General features: G+C 44.8%; 1 long non-coding RNA gene across 1 annotated transcript in view; it reads left to right on the top strand.

Annotated features, from left to right (window-relative positions):
• The first annotated feature begins 218 nt into the window (after nucleotides 1-218).
• The window catches only part of LOC138583049 (uncharacterized), a 144,373-nt gene continuing 125,891 nt past the window's right edge, over nucleotides 219-18,700 (top strand). Inside the window, exon 1 of the long non-coding RNA XR_011305139.1 lies at nucleotides 219-657. This is a non-coding gene — a long non-coding RNA (uncharacterized lncRNA). The remainder of the gene's footprint in view (nucleotides 658-18,700) is intronic.

Here is an 18,700-nt window from a genome sequence, read left to right on the forward strand (position 1 = left end):
TTTTCCTATTGGCGTTGAAACGCTGGCACTTCGCCCTCCTCTTCCTCTTCCCGGCGCCTGTCCTCTTTTTACGGACAGCATGGTAACACAGTTTCTATTTAAAACATGTTTTTAAAAACGGGGAAATGTTGCGAATTCTACAGCCTAACAACACTCCTGCAAGGGCCAGGAGGAGACACGCAGCAGCTGGAAGGCAAGATTACAAGGGTAATTACTATTCTTCACTTTTTTGTAAATGAGATATAAACCCGCTGCCGGACCCAGGTCGCGCCCGCATCAGATGGCTCTCGGAAAAAAAGGATCGCATTTTGAAGGTGCTTTGAGGGGCGGGGCCCTGGAATGTTTTATTGGGGCTTTTCGTCGTTTTTTAAAATCCATGTGGTAACTGACGCTCAAGTATAGTCGGAGGCACTTGAGCGTGCACTTTAAGCCTGTGACGTCCACAACGGGGCTGGGAAGTGTTGATTACAATCCCACTTTACTCGTGACACTTTTCCTTATGGTCAGATGTTAAAGCGTGCATAAATGGGAACGCAACGGCACTTTGTCTGCACTCTGCCTGGCGCTGGCGAACACCTAAGTGCACGCGTGAAGACCTCACGGAGAAAACCTGCCTCCTGCGCGCCGTTTCTGAACCCACACTTACTTGCCTGCCGGGTATTTCGTTTTCTTTTTTCATTAGCTCGTCTTGCTTGTGCCTATTTAATATACAAGTGTGTGCTTTATTTCACGGTACTTTACAACGTTTGCTGTCTGGGGTGGGGCCCGTCTTTCTGATTTGTTGTGTGTGACTGCGCTTTTTATCTGCTTCCCCTTCAGCGAAGTTGCGCAATACTTGATTAATTGTTTAAAATTGTTGAAGCATTGTTTCGTTGTTGATAAAGGAACCTGTAAGCTTATGTTGGGTGGGGCGCAAGCAAACACGCCTTTTGGGTCGGTGGGCTTCAAGGCGCACTTTAGCTAGGGGGCGAGGGCTGGGCGCTGGCTGTCGGGATCCGCGCCCAGAGTAGCGCGCATCCCGGGTGATCACGTCGGGCAAGGCAAGGCCTGGCCCAGCACCGCGCGCTCTCTCCGCATGCAAGTGGCGCGCTGAGGAGACAAGGCCTCGCTCGCTTGGGATCTGGCATATGGTAAAACACGATCATCTGTCTGTGCACGACTTTCCAAGGCGCTCCGCTCAACATCTGCATTCAAGCGTGAGTTTAGGGCTGGGTCTTTTTGGGCCAGATGAGGACCCTTACCAACTGGCCTACAAAGTCCCAGTTCTCAGCTCATGGCTCCTCCAGACGCAGTGGAAGTCAAGTCCAGTGGACGCTGAAGCTTCAGGGGGGCCGGGGGAAGAGGGGGTTCTGTGCGAGTGTGAAAGCAGCTTTCTGAACGGCCAACATTTAGGATGAAATTGCATTAGATGACAGTTTTAAACAACTCTCTTCCTACAATGAAACGAATTCTTTGAGGACCCGCTTGCCCCCGCCCAAGGAAAGAAAGTGGTATAATGTGCTAGAAAGTGGTTGGTTTAAAACAGTTTGTGTACGTGTTATACAAATATATGTATAGACTAGACGGACGTATGTGTAAAGTTTGAAAAAACGATTTATTACACACACACACACACACAAACACACATCTATATGGGTGTATATAAATAGATTCGTGATTTATTTATTGCAATTCACGAGGGCAAATGTAGGATTTCACACAACTGGAAACCTAAGCAAAACACCATTGTTATCTGTCCTTTGTGATTTGAAATCGATACTGGAAACGTGTATATTTTCATGTCCACAGAACCCAGCTTAATAGTTTAAAGAAGGTGTCCATTATAGGAAGAAACTCATTTATTTCAGTGCAAACAAGATTTGATGTGCGTCGTATTTTCCAGGCACTATACTGCACACGTCGTAGGTCAAGGCTTTACCCCTGGTTGGAGACCCAGTAGGTGGGAACCAGGATGACACATTCTAGGGAATGTAAGTGCCTGTTCTGTGACGGGTCCGCCCTGCTTCTCTTGCCCGCTCCCCGTGCGCCCAGGACCAGAGAGAAGCCGGACTCCCGGATATACTCGGGAAGCATGCGTGTGCATGGGGTGACTGGCTTCTCTGGCAGAAACGTGCGAGTTGCTAATAGCTCCCCAAAAGGGTCGCGATCCAGCCTAGCAGCGTGAGCCAGCCTAGAGATCTCGGGTTAGATGGGATATTATTTCTGCCTCGCCCCGAAAAGAGGAAGCTTAATCACACAACGCAAGTTACCTCCATCGGCCAAAACCAGTTACTCATTTTGATTGTGGAAAGTGAGTGACTCATACCAACTCTTACTCCTCACATATGTAAAGGTAACCATGTATGCACAGTACCGCGCCACCAGCACGGGCCAAGGAGAGCGTGGGCTTTCGCTCTTCTTTTGGAGAGTACTTTTACTGCTTCCAGGTGGCAGTCTTCTTCTGAGCAGGTTTCTGGAAGTGTGTCATAATGGCAGGGTGGGCTGGAGTTTCCACTCTGACCCTGCTGGTCCTACGGTCCTCTCAATGCTCTAGCCCCTCTAAGTATGATTACTAGCCCCAAATGTCGACGGACTGCGTTATGGAAAGATCCAGTATCTTCAGAGGGGGAGATCTGGTGGAAAGCCACATGCAGGCTCATCAAACTCCCGGCAGCGCCATGTGTGAGCGTGTAGAACTGGGGCGTCTCCAGTGCTATGCAAAGGGTTTTGTGCAAACTTGTCCAGTCCCCCGGGAAATGGGATGGCTTCCTGCATACTCTCTAGTGAAGAGTGGGCGCCCAGATTCAGCCCTTGCCCTGACCTTGTCCAACCAGTCTCTACTGGACCGATAAAGGCCTCAGTGTCTGGTCTTGTTGTGTAATTTAATGGGTATCATCATGAGTTGTCAGGTATCCTGGCGCTAACTGCGCTGGGATACCGCCCAAAGCATTTCGCGTTACCGCAACTCGATCCGGCGCAATTTGTGCCTGATCATGAGTTGCTGGGGGGAGTCCGGTAACTCCCCATTCCGGGGGCCGCTATTAATGCCGGCGGAAATAGCGCCGGGGGTAATAACGCCAGAAATGGCCTTGAAGCCGGCACATTCACCTCCAGCTCTCACTTGGAGGTGAATGCCCCGGAACACGCGATTGGGCGGAACGGTAAATGCAGCAGTAATATTGTTGTCGCTGCATTTTCCTGCTCCACCCAACACATGAGGAGGCCCAATGTCTTTTATGTGGACTTAAATAGTTACTGTTCACTTACTTTTTAATTGTATTGTTCTTTTGCCCAAAATGAGCACTTCCTGTCTGTTTGTTTGCGCAATGTGCCATCTAGTCGTAGCACGCATGCGTGTCAACCTCTAGGAATTACTTGAAGATTCGAAAGACAAGCACACAGTACTTGCACAATCGACAGCAATGTGTCGCCACCTCCTGTTATTTCTTGGTGTAAGTTGAGAGGGCCATGATGGGCACATAACATGTATTTTAAGCAGTCCAACCTCTACAGACGTAAGTGCCAGGGACATCATTTAGGGGTCTCCAGGGGTCGCAACGTCGACCCCTGAGGTCTCCCTTGCTACACCCGTGGTCTCTCTTGCTACCCCTAAAAAACAAAAAACAAAAAAAGTGTTTTTTTATTTTTATTTATCTAAATGCAAGGTCCTGGGCTGTGGCTAGCACCATGCGGCTCTTTGCTTCTGGAGTGGCTGGCTTCTTGTTAGGCCTCTTAAAAAAAAAAAAACAGGGGTTCCACAAGTCTAACACTTTCAGCAGTGACCCTAAATAATTTGTCTTTCTGGAATTCTACACAATAATTGCTAAACTCATTATATGTTTATTTCATGCACACTTCAGGGGGTGAGTCATTGAATTAGTCTGTTCTTAAACACCTCAACTCAGCCTTTCATTCTTCTGAGGTCGATAAATGAGTACCAACACAGGTTGGGTGATATTGGGTGTGTATTTTTTCTATATAAAACGCTTAAGCGTAAATGCTATATAATAACACATCATTACCTTTTGGCCATGGACGTCTGCTTGCATTCTCAGTAATTTGGTAATATGGGCCTATACACACTGATATTAATGATACATATGGCAATGCATTCTTGTATGAATGTATATCACATTATAGTGATATTGTAACCATATTTTTCGTAGTGTACTTAGGAACAATTCTATGTGATGCCACTTCCTGTTTTGTCAAGGGGTGAAAGGTCATGTTCCATCGCTTCCTGTGATATCACTTTTTTGGGGTAGGGTCAAATGACATCACTTCCTGTGATGTCATCAGAGGTCAAGGGTCGTGTGATGTTGTTTCTTCTACCCCTTTTATTATAGTGAAATGACGTCCCTGGTAAGTGCAGGAGGGCCCTTCTGCGTATGTGTTTCACCCAGAGAGCACTGCTTGCGTCAGCTGAACCTGTCCATGCAGCACCGACATCAGGATATATAGCCTTGAAAGCTTTAAAGGTAAAGGGATCAAGTCACAAATAAGTTACTCTAGTTGCGTGTTACTCCGGGAGAAGACAATTCGATTTCTATAAGGAGCCGAGCTACTCCAGGGGAGGACTGTTCAAATAAGTTACCACAAACAAGTCTGGGTTACCCTGGAGCGGCCTTTTCAATGCACAGAACAAGTTACTTGGAGTGCCGCTGATTTACTCGTGACATTCATAGTAAGTTCTTGTATAACCGGTTCCAATGAGTAAGCCAGCCTTACTCAAAAGGGGTAAGTGGAAATTGCAGGCGCAAAAGCAGGGCATGAAAGGTTTATGCCAGATTTGGCACCTGCTTTTCGCACTACTGGATTTTCCCAGTTTTTGAAGGCCGAGCGGGGGCACAGAATCAGATGGCCATTTCTGCCTTGTTTACTCCGCCTGTAAAAAACGTCCTACTTTTATGCCAGCATGACATTTTCATCGTGGCACAAAACCATACTTTTAATACATTCCTATGGAATCCACCTGTTTGTGCACTTGAAAGCAGATGGTTTCCGAAGGAATTCTTTGTAAATGCTGTGTGTCATGCATAAATGGCAGGCAGCCTTTACACCTTTTGAAAAACCGAGTGTTAAAATGGTGTTTAGGTTATTAGGTTTGTTTTAACACCTTTTTAGATTTGGCTTCTAGGTGGCCTATATGCCGAAACTATGGCATTAGATTACAGCCAGGGAGAAATGATATATGGAGGGACACAAAGCTGGTAGGTGGTGTTTATTTACCCACCCATTGACTGCCCATGTCCGTGCTAATCCCTATGGTCATTCTCACACACTTCCTGCCACTCCCCATCCAAAATACACTCTCCTGGGATCTCTTTGTGCTAGCGTTATCAAGCCTTACCATCAAAACTTGTGCTGAAAGTGCCTGCCAGTATTTGTTCAAAGTAGTCATCTGAGAGTTAATGACTTAATTAAAACTATGAACGCGCAGCTGGTGTAATAAACATGTCCACCTGGTCTGCCTTCAGCCACTCGATTCATAAGCACTTTTGATGTCCTTCACTAAAGCCCTGTCAAAAACAAGCACTGGAAAAGCCAACATTTTGGTCTTGTGCATAAGTATTAGGCATTTGCCAGGCACTGGTATTATATGCCCAGATGCTCGCACCATTTTGCAGATGCTACAATCGATGGCCAGTTATTAACACAACAGCAGTGCCTGGCAAATGCCTTTCCCATGCCTACACAAAACCAAAAACAGTTGGCTTTGCCAATGCTTGTTTACCCTTTGTGTTGCAAATGCAGAAAACTGCACAGAGAGACCGGAAGTGCACGTAAGAGAACTTACTTGCGCTTGCCTCCTTGCAATTGCCACTTTTTTGCAAATGAACCCTCCAAAAAACGTTGCTAATGGGATCCACAGAGTCCTTGTCATGTTTAAAATCATGTTCAGAATGTCGCTTTTCCATTTATTTTGGAAAAATAAAAGTAAGGAAGATGTGTGTTCAGGGAAGAACAATTTGTTTGCCCTTCTTTGAATAATTGATATTAGCACCCAGGCGGGGGGATCCAGCCAATCAGATGGCTAGGAACGCAGGCTTGATGCGCCGGGACAAGCCCGTGTTCCAAGCCGCCAGATGGCTGGCTCCCCCAGCCATCATCTCCCTCCCACCATCCCTGCCTTCCTCCTCGCACATCCCCCCTACTTACCTTATTTTGGCGGCAGCGGGTGCCGAAGAGAGGCTCCGTAAGGAGCCCTGCCGTCCCTTTCCTTGGCGGCCATCTTGGAAAAGGATTTTTCTTCTTACAGCGGGACGCCCACGCTTCCAATTGTAGGAAGGAAAATCAGTTTTTGGGCACCCCGGTTATCGCGTTGGCAACCCAGGGTGCTATTGGCTTTCATCTCCCGTTCCAGGGGCTGAAACCGAGGATAACGGCCCAGAGCTCTCGTTATCCGCCCTCGTTCCAGCCCCTGGAACAAGAGATGAATGACACAAAGAAGGTACCATAATTAAGGGTTTCAGGATATAATAGTTTAGCACCTATTTGTTAGGCATATAATGTGGAATGAAAGCACTGATGCAGGGGAAACAGGTAATGGAGGTAGGCGGGGTGGTGGGAAGAGGAGTTTTAAAGTATACCATTCATGCGGATACGATTATTGAAGTGCATGCAGGCAAAAAGGGGGGTAGGGACTGCCACCTACATACTACTTGGTTCACCATATCCTTGGGCATATATGCTGAAAGCTTCAGGTGTGGCAGTGTTATCGCTTTACTATTGAAGGCTTGTTTGAATATTTATGTCTTGATCCCCTCCATGTAATTGCCACTTTTTGCAAATTAACCCCCCACCTCAGTTTGTTGTGAATGGGCTGCACAGAGTCCTTATTGAGTCTGACTTTTTTGACATCCACCATCACCCTAAGTGCCTGGGAGGGTCCTTCCAGATGGACATTGGACTGCAATACTCCTTCCACCATGGCAGAGGCCAGCTATGCTACACACTCATGCATCACAGTATTCCGACTGCTGTGCTGGATCCTTATGCTCACTCAATGTATAGGCAAGCAAAGTGGTGCCTATTGTACTGTTTTTTTGCCTTGGGGTTTAATGTTCCTGCAGCTTGAGGCAAGTCTACCCTCATCAAACATATGTTTGATTCAAATATTTGGGCAGAAATACATTTGCAAAACAGAGCCACCAATATTATTAAGCAATCAGTGGATAACATATAAATTAACGTGTTATGTAAGATGCAGCATAATATGCTGACATCGTTGTAACATAGTGATTATCAGAAATCGACAAGGCTTTTTCAGAGACACGTGCCTTTCCACCAAAGATTGCAAATAACCTGATTGAAAGACTCCTTTATGCTGACGATATCGTCATACTAGATCAGACTCCTATTGGCCTTCAACATCAGCTAGATGCCCTGGAACTTTATCTAGAAAGTAGATTAACAACAAACCCGGGGAAATTTAGAATTATGATCTTTAAAGCAGGAGACAAAGTAACAAAAAAGGAAAGCTATCCCTGGTCTCTGAAAGGACAACGTATCCTCACAGTGAAATAATTTCCGTACTTAGGCGTAAACATGAACACCAGTAAGTGTGAAGCACAGAGGATAGCCGAATTGCGCACAAAGGCTAAAAATCAGGCAAATCAAAGTCGGATCTTACTACTGAAGTATTGCTGATATTCTTTAATTCCATTGGTGCAATTTTACCGGTCAAAAGTGCAGCCAATCTTAACATACGGTGCAGAGACATCATTCATGCTATCCGAAACCATATGGTGAAAACTGGAGGGCCTCTTCTGGAAAACTGTACTTAGGCTGCCTAAAAGCATACCTATAGCCATCGTACGAAGAGAACTAGTCTTAAAATCAATTTCCCAGTACCGTAAATGTGTAGAGGAAAACCTGAAGGGTGCCTTTGCAGTCTTGAAACAGCCAATGTTAGATCTGAGAGAGAAGCAGCTGATAGAATGAAAGGAAATATGTTTGTTGACTTTGAGAAATATAAATGAATCAGAGGAGTCTATGCTGCGCGACCCAGATAAGAAAAAAAAAAGTTGTACATTAACGATTGGATTGACACGCAGGAATCAATCTACAACTATAAACATTACAATGAATTCTGGTCTCGACCAAGAAAGCTAAATGATCTTCCAGGATAAATAAAGATCTTCCCTAATCAGGCCCTAATGCTACAGCTACGTGCAGACTATGTTCAGAGATCAACACAATTGAATGAATCGAACATCTGCTCCTAAGCTGTCCAAAGTTAAAAGTGGAAAGAGAATCAGAAATGGGTAACATTTTTTAACAATATTGCAACAGATCTATTGAAGACTGGTGGTCAGTCCTGATAGAGGGCGAGAAAACGCACATCACCCCGGCGGTGTCGAAACTCCTTGTACAAATCCAATCAAAACTAGACGTGGTAAGATGAGAAGACTAATAACCTCCTGGAAATGGTTGGAGATGATTGGATATATGTAATCCGACACAACCAGTGGTTCTGTGCTTCACAAACTTTCTTATCCTTCTTTGATCCATCTTTGTCTCAACCCTCTTCCTTAAAAGAAAAAAAAATGAGTTTAATAAGTGAGAATGAGTTTAATAAGTGAGAATGTATTTTTATTTTATGTATAAGGGAAGAAAATTGGAACAAAGAAGTTTTCATTTTTTTCTATTGACGAAAGGTTTTCAATGTTGTAAACCATAAAATGTCCCAACAAAAAAAAATTGTGATTATGCAGATGCATAAAGGGTACTATGAAAGCAGACTTTGGGCCTAATTCACAGAAAGTTTGGTGCGGAGCAAAGTGACTTTGCACTGCAAAAGTACTCTTTGCACTGCGCAAAAAAGTAGTTAGTAGCTAAGACTTAGGGCCCGATTCATGGCTTTTTTGCACAGTGGAAAGTGACTTTGCACTGCTGAAAAGTGTTTTTACACTGCTGACACCAACTCTGATTCATGGAACTGTGCAAAATGTATTTTTTCAGTGCAAAAACTTTGCACCGTGCAAATAATTCCATGAATCGGGCCCCTAGTGCTTTCTTTTAATTAGACCCATTTAGCGCAGTGCAAAGCGTACTTTTGCTGTGTAAAGTCACTTTGCTCTGCTCTGTGAATTAGGCCCGAATTATTTTTGTAATAAAGATTTCTTTGCACCTAGTTATTCATGTGCATTAAAAGATAATTGTTTACCGCTTCAGATCTTGCAGTAATAATAGAAGTTTCTTCGCGTTGAACTATGTATAAAACTGGTCCAAACATATCCATTGAAATGTGTGGGTAAACGCCCTGGGACAAGCTGTTCTCTGTCAGTTTCCGAATTTTGTTGGGAGTAATTCCTATTTTTGGGAGTATTTGCCAATTTCTAGGGAGTGAAAGTGACTGATACACCCGTTATCACTAGGGCTGCAAGTGAGCAAGGGTAGCCTATTGTCTTGCCTTAGGAACCATGTTTGACTGGGGATAACACATGAGGCTGCCCTCAGGACCCTGATCCCCACTAGTCCTTACCAAATCAGAATCTGACTGGATAGGGAGACTATTGTAATCGGTTATTTATAACATGCTTAATACCCAGAGGTTTCTAAGTGCAGACCCGGGGATTGAACCTGTGTTGTTCTGCATAATCTTGCTTCCAAGGCAAGCCCATTTCCCTTGAGCTATCCTCCCGAGACTAGGTACTAGTACTACCTCATCTGAAGTGTCAGAACCTTCCTCGTCGCTATTTGAGTAGGCAGGAGCAAACAGAGGTCCTCATGGTCTTCTTAATGAACCAGAAACTGAGATATCAATGAAAGAAGCCAACTCTTATTTTAAGACTGTGGTTCCTCAGTTTCAGGGGTTTTAAAATATTCCTCAACCGGGGAATCCTCCTCTGTTCGGCCTTCCATGCTGCTATCAATCTGTGACTAGAATATACAAGCTTGTTCGGCTCTGAATTATATAGGTTTTAGGCCTCCGGGTCCACTCACGGTGAACGTCGGATAATGTTGATGCTCATTAAGGGTAGCAAACCCGCCCCGGAACAAAAAGGCAACATGAAGAAACCAATCACGTATCCTGGAGACAACCGCCACGGACAACAGTGATGTTAACGGAATGACCTTTCACAGCACGCCCGGGTCCCAGCTGGACCCCGCAATCATGCCACTATCGGAGGACCTCGGTTTCACGCTGCAAATGCCAATGGAAACTGGTGTCAGTTGTAACAAGCACTCCGCACGCTTATAATTGCAAAGGTATGGGAGTGCCCAGTGGAGTAACTTTGCCGAAAATGTTAGGGGGCATGACATCTAAATGAAAGGGGTCCCTGCGAAATGAGTCAAACAAAATGGTGTGCCACAAAAGTTAGGGGGGAAAAACACCCTTGTCCCCCCTAAAATTACAGCGCTTGGATTGTTGCGCTGTAAAAGCGTTCCAAATCCATAAAACGTATGCAAAAGAAACACGTATATTTAAGGTATGACCAGAAGGGAACCTAACTCTCCCGAAAGCAGCAAGAAAAGAGGAGGTGATGTGGGGGTGGAGCAAAGGTAGAGAAGAAGGCCTAGTCCCTGTCTAAGAGGCGCTGAGATATGGGAGGAATTTGTGTTTTATGTGAGATGCAGTCATTGCTGCTATCAGAAAAAAAAAGTTGCATAATAGGAAGCCTCCGTGCCCTGCATTAAATTAAGAACTTGAAATCTTTCTGCGCTACTCCCCTGCAGGTGACTGCAGCGCTGTTTGCAACATCTCCCCATACTGTGAGCCAGGACATCTCAGCTTCTCAATCGGCACTGATCAATGCAAATACAGCATCTGATTTTCTGTTTCTGAATATTTTTGATTTTTATTTGCAAAAACATGACCAGCATCCAGCTTCTCTGAATCAGTCGGCTCATCCTTCTGCTGCATGGAGAGACGCCTCTGGTAATGCAATGGTGCATTAGAGTCTGTTCACTGTTCCTTCAGCAGACTAGTCCAGTGGTAAGGTTCACAGTCTCTCGACAGGCCAATGTTTCTGAAAAGCCGGAAGGACAGGGGGGGTACTCCGTGCCCTGATATTGCATTCATCTGACTTGCATCCAGCCCTTTTGGTGCTTCAGTGAAGCTAGCATGGCATCACATTGGTAAAGTGGCCTCTGTGCCTGTCTGCCCAGCATCCATCTCTTGGGTGGTGCGATCCTGTCATTGAGTTCTCGCCTAGGTTAGCACTATTCATTTCTGGCCATGGCAGTTGACATCGTCTAGGGCACGCCGTTGATGCCCTATAGACGCGAAATGATGTTGTGGCATCAAACAAATGCATCCATTGATGTTGTTGTTATACTGTGTTCATTTGACATGACTTATACAAATATTTGTGTGCCAACCCATATAAGCCTATCAGTGCTGTTGTGTCTTTTCCCAAATCACTTTATTTAATATGAAGTGCCAATACTGCCCATAAATACATGAAACCTCTGGTCCATAGTGAGATCAAATTAAACATTATCAACCAGATTACATTTCTAGAATGTTAGTGCATTCTTAAGTATAAAGAACAGTTTACGTTTTCTAAAACCTAGGTCGCCACAAGCCACCATTCTTGTGTCTGGATGTAAGTGTGACACATTTTAAGAAGAACACATTAGACCCATGATCTAGTTTAAACAAAAATTGCTTGAATTCTGAAAATAATTTGTCTTCTTACATAGTGCGCAATGCCAAATTACTTTCACTTCTAAGCGCTGTAATAATATATGTTTTTTACCGAGTATAATGGCTCTCAATGTATTGATTTTGGAAAGATGAAATGCAGAGTCACCCCTGGCAGGATTGAAAGTTTGAAAGTACAGGCTTGTCCCATGCCTGAGGCAAAGGAGTACTTTTGTGCCTTCCACCCAGGCATAGGGCCGCGTTGTGAGTGTGGAAGCAAGTCCACCGTTAGTTATTCTGTGGCATTACTACCGTACTCGTTTACTGTTGCTACCACTCAGACGCACATGGTGGTAAGGCAGTGTCAGTCCTCATTTTTAGACTCCATAGGACTTCATGGGGATTTTTGTGGATTTACCGCGACTGCAGTTAACACGAATGCGGTAAATCTGTCAATTTTTGGAGATAAAGTGGAGAATTCTCCATCAACCAATATGCTGGAGATAAATCCACCACTTTCCCACCACACTCGGAATTCGAAAGTGTGACAAAGTTGGTGGTAATTTCATTACCACCTAAAAGATTGGTGCTAACCAAATTATTGCAAAAAACAACCTTTTGGTGTGTGTCGGGGGGGGGTGGGAAAAACATTTTACTTTTCATACACCTGCATGTGCCCCAAAATAGAGTTCCAGAGTTATAATGGTGACTTTAGGAGTCAGAGAGTTCAGCACGTTTTGGAGGTGGCTCTGTCACCTACTAACATGCTCGAGAACATTTTTATTGACTAAGTGATACTCTTACAGTTTGGTCTATTAACATCTCTTGGATTGGTTGTGCCTGCTGGAACCCCCTGCAACCGAAGTGGGAACATGAAATGTCCTAACCAGTGACCCTTGGCATTTGAGGGGTGTGCATCGGAAAATGTGCGTTCCCTTGATTTAAAGGTATTCCAAGTCTGGTCCTCAAGAGCTGTATCGACTCCATGTTTTATACCCGCATAAAACACACTTGGGCGCTGTGATCTGAATGGTAGTTAATTACAAAATCGCTGATCAGCCTCAAATCCTGGTGTGATCGGGCCCACTCGATGCCCGGACTTCGAGATGCATGCATGATTAAAACATACAAGACTATTTTAAAAAGTGAACAGTTTTACTGTTCGAATGTTTGCAGTGGGCAGTGGACATCTTTAAGCATGGATTATAGAGTGGATTATAGAAGGTTTGGGGTGTACATTTTCCGTAAAGCATTTACTTCACGATTTTCCTTCTCTTGGCTAATTTGTTGTAGTAAAATTCTTGAGCGCCGAGTCCTCATAGCGTTGGCTAAAATCTTCCAGACACACACAATTTGAAACCCCACCTAGCTAAAGAGGATCTGGAAACTAAAGAGCTTGGAAGTTGAACTAGGAAAATATAAACTCTTAGCAGTGGATAAAAGTTATGGTGATATCGATCACTACTGCTGATTAAAACTCTGTATCGACTGAAATCTGACGTGGCTCCCATGGGATTATTTACAAAAGTATTTGTTTGAATTTAATGAAATAGACACTGTGCTTGCTAGAGAATTTGTGGTATGCCCAGTTAACCGTGTGAAGTATTACAAAATATATACAAATAAATATACATGCGACAAGTTAAAGCACTCCCTTGTGCCCCCCTCCTTAAAAAGCCTTCTGCCAATCCTACCTGTCCGGCAAACTATTGCCCGATCTCTATCACTCCTTTCCTGAGCAAACTCCTGGAAAAGCTGGCCATCCCCCAGCTTGCTCTTCACAATGAATCTGTTCGTTGTCTCCATGACCAGCAGTCTGGCTTCGGAGCAGCCAGAGGCACGAAAACGGCTCTTCTTAACACATGTGAAGATCTGCTCACTAATCTCGATACAAGCCTTCTTGCTATCTGCATCCTCCTTGACCTTTCATCTACTTCTGACACGGTCAATCACACCATCCTGACCAACTGACTCTGTGAGAACCTGGTTAACCTCTCACCCTGGCTCTTCAATATCTACTTGGCCCCTTTGTCCCACCTGATCTCTACCTTCTCCTCTAACTTTGTGTTATGCGGATGACACTCAGCTCTCTTTCAGGCTCCCCTCTGCCTCCTCTACTCTTTCATTCACTCCTGACTCTCTATCCGAGATTCAGGATTGGTGAGCCTGCAACGATCTCTGCCTTAATACCAGTAAGACTGAGATCCTTCTCATTGGGACCCCTGCTCCCGCTTTTCCTCTCTCACACCTGGCTCCAACCTTGGGCCCTCTTTCTTCGCCTTCCTGTGAGGCAAACAACCTTGGTGTTATCTTCAAATCCACTCTCTCCTTCCCTCCTCACATCACTGACCTTGCCAAGAAGGCCAACTACCAGCTGCACCTCCTCTTCCTTTTCTCACTTACCCCCAGAAGCTCACTGTCTCCAGAACCCTGGTTCTAGCTAGGCTGGACTACTACAACAGCCTCTTTCTCAATCTGTCTTCCTCTACTCTCCGCCCTCTGCAACTAATCCAAATGTCTGTGAGACTTGTCCTTGGCCTCAAGCAGAGGGACTGTATCTCTCCAGCCCTGAAATCTCTCCACTGGCTCTCGGTGGATGCAAGGATCAAGTTCAAGACCATCTGCATCGTTCACAAGGCTTTCTAGGGCCGGGGCCGAACTACATACAACTCTCTCCCTCTTCCAAAACACCTTCCTTCTTGAGCCCTTCTCTCAGCCTCTGCAAACTTGGAGGGTCAGACGCTTCTCCAGGCAGAGAGTGGGGGTATATCTCTCTCCTTTGCAGGTGCCTCCCTCTGAAATGGCCTCCCTTCCCCTCTGAAACTTGAGCCGGACCAGCTGCAGTTCCGGATGCAGCTCAAGACCTTCCTTTTCGCCTCTGCTTCCTCTCTCTCCACTGCTGACCTACCCGTCTGCTGCACTGACTAGTTGCCTAGCTATCCTCATCGTCTCACTGGGTACCAGGCTCCCCCATGACCAGTCGCCCCTACACTGCCTCTGGACCTACCGCGCACTTAGGGGTTGTAACTGTAACCCTACAGCATCCTGCCTCTTTGCACTTAGCTAGAGCCGTGCTGCCCTTGCTGCAAGTACTTGGAGCAATGCTGCCCTGATTGCACTTCCCCCTTCGCCCTCTCCCCTGCAGTTTGCATTATCGCACTTCCACAATCTGAATGACAGAACGCCTAGTAAGATCGTTTGTTTTGTCCTCCCTCTGTCTACCTGCCCTTGTCTTGGCGCGCCTAGAACCACTTGTGTACACGCGCATTACAAATAACTTATCATATCATAGAATGGATACACAAAATGCATTAAAAGTGAAGTCCAGTGATTTTTCCCTTGAACTCACAAATTGCAATAGTAACCTTTAAATACAGATTTGTTTAGACCCAGCCTTGCATAAAAGGGGTGTCTCGGCCATTTTTTACCTCCTAGATATTGGCAAATACTCAAAAAAAACAGGGAGTAAAAATACTCCCAACAAATAATGGGAAAAAGACATGTGGAATCCTGCTCCCCTGCTTTCACCCTCAGAAGCTCCATGGATGTGTTTGGGCCAGTAGTGGTCGCAGTACCACAGGAAGAATCTACCACTTTAACTGCCTGATTGAAGAAGTAAACATGTATCTTTTCATGTGCATGAATAACTAAATGTAGGTGATCTGACCGAATCCATGTTTTCGAAAGAGTGACGTGACCGATTCTTTTATTGCGGGGGGGGGGGGGGGAGAACGCACAGAAATCTCCCCCCGTCCTTCCCCCTACCGTTATTAGTGTCCATTACCCCACCCCCACATAACTATTCGGTCACTTCTTCATCGAAAACATTGGATTCGGCCACTTTTACGGGACCGTGAAAAACTAGGTGAAAAGAAATAAATACTACAAAAACATTTCAGTTTTTCAGTCTAAACATTTTTACTTGTTTATACACTACTCTCATTAGGAATTGGACTTTCATTATTTTACTCCCAGCCTTAAACAATAGGGAGTAAAATACTCCCACTTCCAAATCTTATCTGGAGCACTGTTTAGAACTGTGACATTTGCTAAGAATGACCGTGCCATCGTGCTCAGTCTGCTGATAGCGACTGCTATCATTGGAACCGACCTTAAATGGATTAAATCCGTTCTCTCCACCTGCATACACAGTTTGCTTATCTACCATTTTCACCTACTGAACCTGCCCCTTATAATGTGGCCATTCTCCAGAGTTCTGCTCTCTTTCCGAATTGATTTAATACTTGTGTTTGGCCTTTGGCCAACCAGTTTCTCTCCTATGACTTTCATTTTATTCTCCTGTGCTGCTTTCAAAATCTCTCTTATTACGAGCTGCATGGAGGCCATGGAAGATTCAATGAGGAACCTTTGTTTTAATATGAACACAGGTCAAACAGAGGCTCTTCTGGGGCGCATCTATGTGACCACTGCACGCCCCGCAGTTTCGAACATTTCTGTAACAGCCGAATGCGCAGTAAACGAGATTTGTTTTTTCTCCTGGGATTTTCGAGCGAGACCTTCTTCGTCTGGACTGTTTCCAAGATTAGCGAGGCCCTGTGTGGCAAAAGACATTCACCTTTCCTAATTTGTGTATGTATTGACATCACCAGAAGTGACTATGCAGAATGTAATGCCACATGCTGTGACATCAGTGTCTGATACTCCAGTGCACCATGGGAAGTTACAAGATTTTGCCATGAGATACATAACTTAAGTGATGTGCATTTGAAGTGTCTCTATTATAACTAACATATATGGAGCAATAATATAGTAATTTGTATTGTAAATGATGCTTTTCCAAAAAGCAGACATTGTAATCTGAATCATTTATTGGCAGATGAGGCACAGTAATAGATACTGATTTGCCCATGATCACACATTTCAGGTAAGTGGTTAAGATTTGACCCCATCTTCAATATAGGCTTTTGATCGCATATCTTTTCAGCTGTAGTTGGTAAAACCTATATTTATTTTTATTTTTATTTTTTATTGTGAATTTTGGTTAAACAAAATAACCTTGACACAAGATAAGTAAAAAAACATTTGCAATATTACATATAACATAATAAGGTCACAATCCCATTCTCCTTATTACATCATAAAACCTAAAATTAACATTTTCATTTTAAGGGGGGGCACATACAGTATAGACCAGCATGTTGACTCTGGATTTATGGGGAGCCAAAGATACAGCTCATCATATAACACCAACCAAACCCTATGCCGCTTATTTCCAGACATAAAATGCTGCCCCTGAAATCACTAGCGAATTTGCCCCATATAACGCACACCAGAATTGGTCACCTTTGATGTTATCACAATTGGAGACCAGACTTAAATATGCCCTGCGATATGTATGGACGAGAGTGGTACATTGGGTCAGTATGTGGCAGCTAGATTCAATGTGCTTACCACAGAGCTGACACAGCTGCTTCTCCAGAACCAGACGAGACCAAGCCGTAACTTAGAAAGATATTTAGTTGCAAGTATATAATACAATCTCTCTTTTTTTTGGGAGCAAGGTCTGGTTAGGTAGGTGCAAGGGCTGTCGATTTCAAAGGCCTGCTGAGTGTACTCTGTATATCGCCTCTTCTGAGCGAGTTTGTGGCAAGAATTTATACGATCCCAGTGCCAAGTCCATTAACTTGGGGAGTCCATTAACTTGGGGAGCTTGTGGAGCTGGAAGCCTATTTCTTCACAATGTAACTTGGTCGTTTTAGTCAATGCTGCCAGAAAGGGGTTTTGGCAGGTCGCACCAAGGCCCCGAGCGACCAAACTTAAGAGCTTATGGTCGTCCCTAGTACATAGTCACAGGGCACAATATAACTTGCACCACTTGAGAAGCAAAGGGGCCCGAAGCGACCGAACCCCGAGTTCCAGTCTCAGGGGTTTGACCGGAGTCGTTTTAGGGACAGCCAGGATAGACCTTAACAATTTCCCCTCCAGTTATTCTAGCCAAGTCACATATGCTTTGGTTAGAAAGTCCAGGCCATAGGGCAGGGACAATACTTGCTGGTAAATCTTAATCAGAGGCTCCACATTGCAGCCGCCTGAGCTAGTTGCAAACCGTTTTACCAATAGCCATTTCTTCAGGATACAACAGGAGACAGACTCACCAAGGAATCCCTTTTTTTGGATTTGTACGAATCGGGAAACCCAAGTATGTATATCCTTCCACGACCTCTAACATAGTACCATTGAGCCACCATGAAAAGGGGTGCAGCTGCTTTGACCTTCTGCCTAGGACCATGACCTTCGTTTTAGATGGATTTATTATCAGGTCATTTGCCCTTGCATAGTCCGCCAATGCATTGATGGCTTGCTGGAGGCTGATTTGTGTGCGGTCCATCAGAATGGTATCGTCTGCGTTCCTTAACCAGTGTATAGCCACCCCACCCATCCTGAGAGGGAACGATCTAATACTCATCTTGGCACAACATATCAAAAGCCCTGGAATAATCTACAAAGCACATAACACATCTCTTGCTTACCCGCTATCATATCAGCGAAGAGACACTGGACAACGCAGTTGTTATGGATGGTGCTATGGCCCTTGCGAAAGCCCTTTTGGCAACGATGCATGCGACCAGAGGTTTCTGCCCAGTTGTTACATTTATTTTAGTAGTAGGGTGGAGAAGATTTTAGCGAAGGAGTCCAGCATTGCCAGCAGTCTATAGTTAGAGGTGGCCCCCGGATCACCCCTCTTGAAGACTGCTATCAAGATGGACTCCCTTCAACTACTTGGAATGATACCTGAGGACATAATACTGTGAAACCAAGGGTCCAGAATTGTTGCCCATATGGGCGGATTGGCCTTAAATACGATGTTAGGAATAGAATCAGGGCCAACCACCCGAGAGGACTTTACGTTACTTTCACATTTATACCACGCAGCCAGATACCCAGAGGCTTAAGGGCACACATGTGACAGATTGGACACAACAATAATACAAACGTGGGAACAGAGAATCCTCAGAGTGGGCAAGGTGGTTAGGGGCACAGGCTTGACTAGGGTGTTCAGCAGAATAATAGTTTTTTCAATTTCTTCTTGAACGTGTCAGTTGATTTGACCTCTCTTAGATCTAGTGGGAGCAGGTTCCATGCACTTGGGGCGGCTATTCTAAAGGC

The sequence above is a fragment of the Ambystoma mexicanum genome, chromosome 3q (assembly GCF_040938575.1).
Source record: "Ambystoma mexicanum isolate Mex_15411 chromosome 3q, UKY_AmexF1_1, whole genome shotgun sequence".
Classification (NCBI taxonomy): domain Eukaryota; kingdom Metazoa; phylum Chordata; class Amphibia; order Caudata; family Ambystomatidae; genus Ambystoma; species Ambystoma mexicanum.